We start from the raw sequence: 10,658 nt of genomic DNA, 5'->3' as shown, positions 1-10,658 counted from the left end.
CACAGAGTCCCTGAGGTTATGATGGGCAGTGTGGACAAGCTAACATCCAGCCTCAGAGGTGGCTGTCTGTCTGTCACCCCTCTGACCCCTAAAACACAAACAAGTGGAAGACAAACCCCGGATGCCCTCCTTGCTTTCTGTAGAAGGGGCAAAATCCCTTTGGTAACTTGCTTTCCACGTGTCCCACGAGTTTCCAGAGACATTCCACACACGTGGTAACACTGAACCAAATATTTTTATACTCAAATAAGTGAAATAGTTCTGAGAGTATCCAAAACTCACAGACCATTTTCCATCTTAATAATAATAATATAAAAAAAAAAAACCTGAAAAGATACACTTAGGACTAAAAGAGCCAGACACTAGCTTTGCTGGATGGATGTGTCAATTTGCCATAATACAGTGGACTAGAGAGCAGAGTACTTCCTTTTGTGTTGATGATGTGAGACTCTTCCATGGAGGCATCTTTGGATAGAAACAGCTCCTCCATTTAAAAAAGTGACATTTTTATTGTCTAAAATACAGCCAGAATAATAAGATATAAATGGGGCATGGTAAGCAAATGCAGTGCTTTCTACTCCAGTCTACAAAATAATTCTGCATTTGAAAGGCATTGCCTTCATCAAGGATAGCACTGCTCTAAAATTCATACTCATAGAATATTAAAATGCATTAAGTTCAATTTTTCAAAAAGCATTTGTTTATCGATCCAATGATTACATTATATACATTTGAACTGCCAAATGTATATAAATAAGCAGGAAGGAACTGATGTGTTATTCATCACTAAATCCAGAGGACTTCATTGTTAATGCATAATATAGCTGAAAAAATAATTTGTGAGAATTATAAATGTCAATATCTACCTGTTAAACATATCCATTCCCTGAGATGTTTTCCATCATCAATGAAGCATAGTGCAGAGAAGTCTTCAGTACTGACCTTGAAGGTAAGTTCCAGCCCATTAAATATTTCTCTATGCACAAAATGATAGCATATTAAATAAAAACTAGGAATGGGGGGGGGTCTTTGAAGTACAGCTGTTCTGCATGCAAACTATGCCACCGAGGAATGCAATACACACATTAAGATGGTCTTCCTGCAGCTACTTCTTATGTTACTACTGATAAACTCTGTGGTCATTGAGTCAAACATTCCATCTCTCCAGGACAATTTCCACACTATTAAATTAGGCTAATAACAGCAACTATTTCCTAAGGTTATTATAAGTGTCAGTGAAGTGAACATGCAGAAAACACCCAGTCCCTGTTAACATGCTTATCATTGGTATCATTTACAATATTAGTCATATACAAATTGATTGTTAAATCACCACTCATTGATAGCTTCTTTGTCTTAAGGAAGGTACCAAATGGGCCTTTGTTTACTTAAGTGTAAAATTAGGTGTTTCAAAGGTGTTTCAAAGCATTGAAGTCCTGTATTTGGGGTTTAGAGCTGATACAATAAAATGAAGGTCAGCACCCTGAGGCCCAAATCCAGTACCAGCCTTACTTGTTGAAGTAAGTAGGACAGGATGCCCATGACTTCTGACAGGATTAGTCTGTTGGCAAAGATACAGATGGATGGTACCACTGTCACATGACTATGTCTGTCTCATTCCTGTTATCATCAGGTAACTAAAATGAACCCCATGTTTGTTATTTCCTGAGGTTTTTTTTTCATGCTAGACTCAAACTTTCACTTGCACAAAAGACTTGGGACCCATACTGTCTTCTGAGGAAGCTGAAGATAATTGAAAGTCTCCAGGATGATGTGCGAAGGATGCTTATACATATCACCGGATGGCACAGAGTGCATTTGAGTACCTGTGAATGGTACAGTCTGCATTTCAGCACCTGTAAACTTTATATCTGCAGGGCTTGGAGCAAATCCTCCATACTTAATGCAGGATGGCTGCATACTTGACACATTTACACGATTGCTTGTGAATATGGCTATTCCTGCGCAGCCTTCCAGGTACATAACTTGCAGTCCCATTTTGAAATTCATTTTCCAGGAAATCTGGTTGACAATATTGTCCATTAAGTAATAGCAACGTGTTTGAAAGTATCAAATGTGTTTTGTAGCTAGGCTTCAATGCTTGTTACCCATGCATTCTCTGGCATGAGATAGATCTCTCAATTTCTTCTATGTTTTTCTATTAAAGGTGCCTGGTACCTTCTATAAAGACTTTAATAAAAACGAACGGTTAAGGTGTGTGTTGGTTTAAGTGAGACTGTCCCCCCATAGGCTCAGATGTTTGATCACTTGATCCCAGTTGCTGGCACTCTTTGGATAAGTTTACAAGTTGTGTCTTGCTGGAAGAACTGTGTCACTGGGGTTGGTTTTAAGGTTTCAAAAGCCTCTTTCCATTCCCAGTTTTCTATCTTCCTGCCTCATGCCTGTAGTTCAAGCGGTGAGTCCTCAGCTTCCTGATCCTGCTTCTGTGCCTTTGCTCAAAGAAGCTCTATCTTATGTAAACTGCCTTGCTCATGGAGTTTTACTATTGCAATAGAAAATTAACTAAGATGGGGTGTATAGTGAGCATGTAAGACAGTTCCTAGCACACAGGAGAGGGATTTCGCAGACTAACCACCCCCATTTCCACCATTACAATTTTCCCAATCTGGTTAGCATCCTTCTAGCTTATTCCACCACCATCCTTGCCCAAATTATCACAGCTACTTTTTAATGGGATTTTCTGATGTAGGGTTTTTTTCCCCAGTGTATCCTTATACTCTGTCAGAACAATCTTTTTAAAAGAAAAATCTGGTGGCAGCTTGCTTCACTATTCAGCATGTTTCACAGAGATGGGAAGGATTTTACTCAGCCCTGTTTTATTTTCTGTCTCTCTGTAGAGCCCATGGTATAGTAAGTGTGACTGTTTGGAAGAGCACTGGAATGAACTAAGAGGCTGGAATAGTTTGATGTGACAGGTAGAAACAGGAGCTGGAGGCACCCCAGATGCTGGGGTGTGAACACACTGTGCATCTGCAGCCTTTCGGATTCCTGCCTTCATATCTTACTTTTAAAATGCTTCATTATTGGCCATTCATCAGAAGATCCTCCTACCTGGAGTAAGCTTGGTAAAGAAATAGTTATAGGGCTGGCAAGATAGCTCAGCAGGTAAAGACACTTGCAATGCAGATCTGGTGACCTGAGTTTAATTCCCGAACCCACATAAAAGTAAAAGAGGAGAATGACCTCTGATCTTCACACATGTACCATAACATGTGCCCCTCATAAACAATAAATATTTTTTCTTTAAAAGGAAAGGTTGGCAGAAAGTTGAATAGGCCTGGTTGTGCAAGTACAAAGACCTGAGTTCCATCCTCCATCTCCAGGACCTATGTAAATGGACAGGGGTTGTGACATGTATTTGTAATCACAACACTGAAAAATCAGAGAGAGAGGTATATTCCTTGAGCCCATGGGCCAGCCTAGTCAAATAAGCAAGCTCCAGATTCTGTCTTTGAAAATAAGGTGGAGAGTACCTGAAGAATGATGCTCAAAGTTGGTCTCTGGTCTATACCCACATGTATACTCAGATGGACATGCATACACATGTGTGTACTATCACACACAGGAACACAAGTGCACATTCACACAGACAGAGATAGATGTGGTGGGAGGGAAAGATGGAGAAAGGGAGGGAGGGAAGGAAGGAAGGGAGGGAGGGAGGGAGGGAGAGATGGGGGGAAGAAAAAGATTACCCTACTAATACAAACAGTCTCTGTTGAGTCACAGAACTGAAATATCCTGGACAATTATGAGCAGAAAGGAGAGATGGAGGACAAAATATCGAAGAGCCCAGTCATATCTACAGCATTACAAGGAGCCTACAATGAGGGGAGGTGTACAGTATGGAAGGGTAAAGAAATGGAGGGGAGAGCTGACTAGTCTGTGGTCAAATGCCCTGATTTCCATCTCATGCCAAAGTCTCTCTTCTGCTTTGAGTTTCTCTTAGTACACAGTTTAGGAACTCAGTGCGTTCCATTGTTTTCTATGTGAGGTGAATGAAGCACACACACAGAGTGTAAGTTGTCATCTCTAGAGCTTTTCCAACTTACACAGAATGAAGCCCGAATGCTCTGAGGTAGTGCAGTCACTGTTCCCATTGTAGGGATTACAGCAGACATGAGGTCTGGGCAAGCACAAGTTGTATGGTGAGTGAGTAGAAAGAGCCCAAATTCAAACTCCAGGTGATTTGATTGTCTGCTTGATTTTTCCCTTTTCAGAAACTATGCTTTTCTGCTATTTTGGAAAAATTGTAAAGTTACAGTAAAATGCAACAATTATGATAAAAAAAACTTCACTATTTGACTTTGGGAAAATAAAGTGATATCTGAAAATGGTAAAAAAAAAAAAACATATTGATATTGGGTTGTTTAACATTTGTTCATTTGTTTGTTTGATTGATTTGAAATAGGTTCTTCTTATATAGCCCAACCTGGCTTTGAATTCACACCCCATTGCTTCAGTCCCCTCTGTTCTAGGATTACAGGAACACACCACCTGTCTGGATTGACAACAATCCACATGAGCAAAAAAAATGGAGCATAATCTATATATCCATTAAATTTCCAAGAAACATAACTTTATCAAATGTTCAAAGTACAATGAAATAAGGAACAAATTTATTCCTTTTGACCTCGAAAGTGTCGATCAACCTCTGGCATAGTTCCTTGTCAACTGACAGGGTGCTCAGGTGGTTCTCATAGACAGCATCACCATTTCATACATAATAAACTTAAGCTTCGTGGAATTTTAGTCTCTCTATTGGTGTGAGAACTACATGACGAGGCAAGAATTAAAAAACTCTAAACATAGACAATTCCTGAACTTCCTTCTTCTCATCCCTGTCATACCATACAGCCTTTTCTACCTCTTCAATATTTTTATAGACATTAATCATCCACTAAAATCCTTTGTGAAGTCCCTTTGTCATGTCCACCCCCACTCAAAATCTTATACTGTAAAAGCAAGCAAAGCTACACGGAATCTAAGTGCAATGTGACCTCAGCCTGCGTGCATCAGGGATTCTGAGCACATCCAGATTCCACTCAGCAACCCATTGACCACATACAAAAAAATGCCGCTAAAATTCTAAAACTTTTGAGTTTTCTATTTAACATCTCAAAGATTCCAGCTGCTCTCCTCACAGCTGTGTCTCCTGGGTACCTAGTCCTAACCCAGGAAAATGTAACCAGATGCCCTGCCAAGTGCTTACAGTTTAAGAGTGAATAAATGAATCCCTGGTAGTTTCCTTATAGCTAGCTAGAGACCCCTGTTCCCAGCTGCTGGGTTCACTAACAGCTGAGTAAATACATAGCTGGTAGCTATAGCCAGAGAATTTCCACTCAGTGCTCATAGCCCTGGATATGCCAGGGCTGCTGTTGTTTACCCACTAGCAGGTGGAAAATCACCCAAACCTGTGCTACTCAGTCCCTTGCCAACTTGCCTAGAAAATGGAATGTTCTATTTCTTCAACTGGAGATCTAGAGGCAAGACCTTGTCGATTTCAATCAAAGTAAATTAAAATCTTTACACTGTACCCAAAGTATAAATATTTAACCTTATTAACCCTAGAATGTTGAGGAAAGTCGATTCCTGCACACCATATGTATTAACTATAAATGGATAATAATTAAAGCAGCAAACAATTGTAAATATTTGTTTTCATTTATTTTATTATGTATTTCCCTCCTGAAAAGCTACATGGTTTAATTATAGATTATTATCGTTGTTGTTGCTATTATTATTATTATTATTATTATTATTATTATTATTAGGTTGCCTACTGGGCCTATCATTCCCAGCAGAAATATTCAGTGTGGATAATACTATAATACTATCCTATTCCTTCTAGGATATTGTAATACATAGTTATTCAGATTCTGTATTCCCGCTTATAATAGTAAGCGTATACTGGGTCAAAGAGTTAAAAGACTGGGCATGTCTGACTATGTTTGTTAAGGATGAATTTGAATCAGTGAGTGCACATTGATGGAGTGTGTTTAAAAAAAAAAATGTCATTTATAGAGAAAGCAGCACGTACAAGAGACAGAGAAATAAGACACAGCAGCACATGTTCCAGAAGATTCACTGAGTTAGGAGTAGAGGTAGTTAGACTTGAAGATAGAATTTTCTTCTCATATCAAGTTTTGTGTTTCGTTTCCACTTTCTGTGTATGATCTGCAGTGTCCTGCTGAGCTTGAAAGCTCTGTCTGCTGTGGTTGGAGTTTCCTGCTCTCAGAGGAGTATTGCCAGTCCACCCTCATCAGAGCTCATTCTAACCGTGTCTGAAAGAATAACTGGACGAAAGATGTTGTTCTTGTTTTGTCCTGAGCAGAAATGACAATGCATTTTGCTACTGACAGTGATGTTCTCCCTGACCCTGGCACATACTTCCACCGTCACAGGACACAGGCCCTCTAGATATCTCTTCCCAGGCAAGACCTGAGTAACTTCTGTGCCTTTTGAGAAATAATATTCTATAGTGTTTGGTTTGTAACAAACCTTTTTTAATAGTTATTGAAAAAATGAAGATATTGCTCACTAAATTTCTATCGCTCTCTCTCTCTCAGTGTGTGTGTGTGTGTGTGTGTGTGTGTGTGTGTGTGTGTGTGGCATCTGTATTGTAGAGGCCAGATGACAACTTTAAGTGTTATTTCCCAGGTATCAGGTACAATTCACCTTTTTTTGAGACAGAGTCACTGACCTGGAACTCACCAAGCAGGCTAGACTGGCTGACCAGTGAGTTCCACTGACCTGCATGTCTAGACTTCCCCAGTTCTGGGATTATAGTTGGTATATCACTGTGCCTGGCTTTTCTTCCATGGGTCCTGGCGATCAAACTCAAGTCCCTGTGCTTGCAAAGCAAGTGACTGTCTGGTCATCTGCTACCCACATCGTGAAGTTTGTCAATGACCATGTGTCTTTTTGTTTGTTTGTTTATTCTTTGCCTTTGTTGTTTTGTGATGTATTTTGTCACAGACAAAAGACGTGGAATCAATGGGACTTGTTATGGGTTCCTAGTCTTGGGACTTAAGACCGTTTATATAGCTTTGTCTGAGTTGTGGCCATCTGTGGAAAAAGATCTGGGTCCATATTTTGTTCTTTCCATTGCTTGGTGTTCCAGTGATGACCAACTGTTGTGAAAAGGATGCATGCCATTCTCCTTAGTGGCTTCATAAGTAGTGAAGCATTTCAGAATGGCGTGGATGCTGGGGGATGGGTTGGGTTACTCATGTCCATTCTGCAGGAACTCCATAAAGAACGATGGTGCCAAGAGCTTGCAGCCTCAGTCCCACATCCATGAAGAAAAAAGAAGACCCTGGAGTGTCACTATTGTCCAGATGTGTGGGCGTCATATGTCAGAATGTATATGATCAACGAAAGCTACGAAGTCAGTGTAATGATGGCCATTTCACACCTGATGAAACTGAAAGACAGTAAGATTAGATTGGAACCAAGGTCAGCCTACCAATAGCTAACATTTTATGTATTTTTTTTTACATATTTTACAATCATCTATAATTTGAGGTGTGTGTGTGTGAGAGAGAGAGAGAGAGAGAGAGAGAGAGAGAGAGAGAGAGAGAGAGAGAAAAGCAAATATGCATATTTGTATACATGTACAAAGGCCTTTTGTAAGTGTCAGTATTGAAGTCAAATCCAGGCCTGCATACCAAAGCATCTGCACCGAGAGCATCACATGCTAGTATGTACTCTGGCATCTGTATTCCACCTGCCTCACTCCGTTGGTTTAAAGACAACAACAACAAAAAAAAATTTAGATAGAAGACTTGGGTTCAATTTGTACATCTGGAAAGTAGTAAGTACCTGCCTCCTAGCCCAGGGCACACTCAAGCTGCAATTTCCTTCTCTTCTTGACCAAAGCATCCATTTCAAGCTCATGCCTAAGCTGGTGTCTTCAGCCCCAAAGCTAGAAACTTCTTGGAAGCACAGACCAGGACATATTCATTGTAGCACTGTGAGGGAAGAAAGACTGGCACTCAAGTGACTTGGCCACAACAGGGGATTGAGAACCTACTTCCCTACCCCACCCCCACCCCAAGGCCTGATTCTAAATCCAAGCTTTCCTTGGGAATTTGAGACAAAGTTTTCTCTCCCTTGGAATTTGATTTTTGTCTTCTCTGTCAAGAAGCTTACATCACAGGATTTCAGAAAGTTGAAGAGATTCAGCTCATTGTCAATGCATTTTGAAAATTCCCCATTGCCAATGCACTTTGAAAATTCCACATGGAGGTCATGCTGCAAAAGGAGGGGTGAGTTTTGCTGCTACCCAAATCTAATACAAAGTCATCAATTTAAATTTGGTCTCCTTCTTTTTCCTCTGTTTCAACTTTTCTACTTATCTCTGCCTTCTCTGGGTTTTTAGTGGTCTGACCCTACTTCTGAAAAATACTCAGGGCTACGGGAAACCAGTAATCAAAATAACTGACCACACTGATGACAGGAAATGGGGTTTGAGGGCCATCCTTTCCAGGTCTGGTGGGCGAGCCCAACTGCTTTCCGTTCCAAGGGTTATCACAAATTTGTGTTCACTTCCTCGTTCTCTGGCTCCAGTGCTTTCTATAAGGCCTCCTTTTTTTGGTCAAAGTGAAAGACAATCAAATGATGACATTGAAAATGTGTTCATCTCTAATTGCTGAAGCACAAATACATCTGAAGGGGCAGGCAATTTGGAACTATTATTCCATTTTAAAATACCAAGATTTGCTGCCTGCATAGCTTAATGGTAGAACTATTAGCCTAGTATGCAGGAGGCCCCCAGTTCAATCCCAAGTTCTACACAATGAATGAATCAATGATTAAATGTGAACCTTTTGCACAAACAGTGAGTGAAATTAATGGACCAGATGATTTCCAAAGGATCTTGAGGGCTTTCTTACATCTAGTACCAATGTTTTATGTTCTGTACTGAATTTATACACGGGCTCCTGGAGCAATGCTGGGCAAGTCATTACACCAAGGATGATATACTAGGTTTAGTCCCATCATTAATAAATATCAAGATGTTTTGTAAAGTTGCACTGGACTTTTGTCATTTGGTACATTAGGTTTGTCTGCTGTTGTAAGCACCAGGTTAAGATGATTGATGGACAGATAAGGAAAAATTGTTGCTTAGCATTATGCAGACAGAGAAAGTATCGTAGCATCCCCTATTCCAGTTTGGTAGGCAAACCTTTTGAGTTGACAACTTAATATTTATATTTTGTACAAATGAAGAGAGATACAAGTCAACTTTCTGTTCAATTTTATAAACACTTATAAACAACATTCTCTCTCTCTCTCTCTCTCTCTCTCTCTCTCTCTCTCTCTCTCTCTCCCCCCCCGCCCCCCCCCCGTGTGTGTGTGTGTGTGTGTGTGTGTGTGTGTGTGTGTGCACTCAAAAAGTAAATATGAGATGGGGCCATCTCTTACAGAATCAGAGAGCTTCAAAATGGCCATTTCCCTTCCTTGACTGTAGATAGTTCCAGGCTGTGGATGGAAGCCTTCAAATTAAACACATGACACCAACACTCAAGAGCCTGTGTTTGACAACTAAAGAAGAGATTGAGGTGACACTTAGAAACATCCAGTGTTTGAGCAAAAGGTTCCTTTCATGAGAAACCCAAAGGAGCATGCAATGTCTGAGGCATTCATCAAGATGGTTATCTTTTCATTTCTTAAAACTGGTGCCAGCACTTGGCCTCACTTTACATACGGCGAATTGGGGGCCTGGTGAATAGGGCTGCGTATTCAGGCTCACATCTACTATTAGAATTCAGGCTTCATGTATTGTATCTATTGTTCGTCTATGTATAACATGTAGCATATGCATTTGAACACAGAAAGGAAAAAATGAAGAGGTTTCCTTAATTTTAAAACGTTTAACAGTAAGACTGACCTCTTTTGATATAACAGGCAAATATTCTATATCTTATAAGAAATAAATTAAGGAGCAGGTGACTCCAATTACCACAATGCATATAGTTTCCCGGGTTCTGCCGAATGCCACATATATAATTGTCCCATGTGATGATTTGCACTCTGTTTGATTTTTAAATGTATGCCTTCCTTCGTTGTTTCTTTCCTCGTTCTGTTTATACAGCCTGCAAAGGCTTATGTGCAATTTGAAACATGCATTTGCCCGAGTTGTTTGCTATGCATACATTTAGGAGAATGCCTCAGGGAAGTCTGGCCTGTAAAGATATAGCTTCTTTTTAACAATGGTATGTTTCAGAATGCACAAGTCCTCTTGCAGCAGTTTGCAGTTGGGGTAAGTAAGGCCGGGGTGGGATTCATGAATCATCTCCTCCACCACCCATTACAGGCAAATCAAGCTGAAAACCAAACCCATTTGGCACTGACTCAGAGTGGGGCTTCCTGAAGTGGTGAGAGGAAGACTCTTAAAGCCACATCTGCTAAGACCCATCTAACCTCAGTGTCGCTCCAGCAGGAAGGGGACAAGACATGGCAGCAAGGGCTATGGTGCTTTGAGTCCAATATGCATGTCTGGTCTTGCCCACCAAACCCTTAGCTGGTTTGGATTTGTTTTGTCCATATTTCTATTGGGAAATCCCATTCACTGGAGTTTTCTTTCTAAGCTATCTTTCCTAACAGGCCTCATTTAGGAGAAAGAACACCATTCC

At 40.4% G+C, this 10,658-nt stretch overlaps 1 long non-coding RNA gene across 1 annotated transcript; it reads right to left on the bottom strand.

Moving 5' to 3' along the window:
* Nucleotides 1–5,710: 5,710 nt before the first annotated feature.
* Nucleotides 5,711–9,308, bottom strand: LOC143443876 (uncharacterized). The gene is made up of 3 exons (XR_013113204.1): nucleotides 8,466–9,308; nucleotides 7,843–7,991; nucleotides 5,711–7,444 (listed from the first exon to the last, which is right to left on the bottom strand). It is a non-coding gene; the product is annotated as an uncharacterized LOC143443876 (long non-coding RNA).
* Between the last annotated feature and the right edge of the window lie 1,350 nt (nucleotides 9,309–10,658).

The sequence above is a fragment of the Arvicanthis niloticus genome, chromosome 11, assembly GCF_011762505.2.
Source record: "Arvicanthis niloticus isolate mArvNil1 chromosome 11, mArvNil1.pat.X, whole genome shotgun sequence".
In the NCBI taxonomy this organism is placed as follows: Eukaryota; Metazoa; Chordata; class Mammalia; order Rodentia; family Muridae; genus Arvicanthis; species Arvicanthis niloticus.
This window is presented reverse-complemented; position numbering and strand designations above follow the sequence as displayed.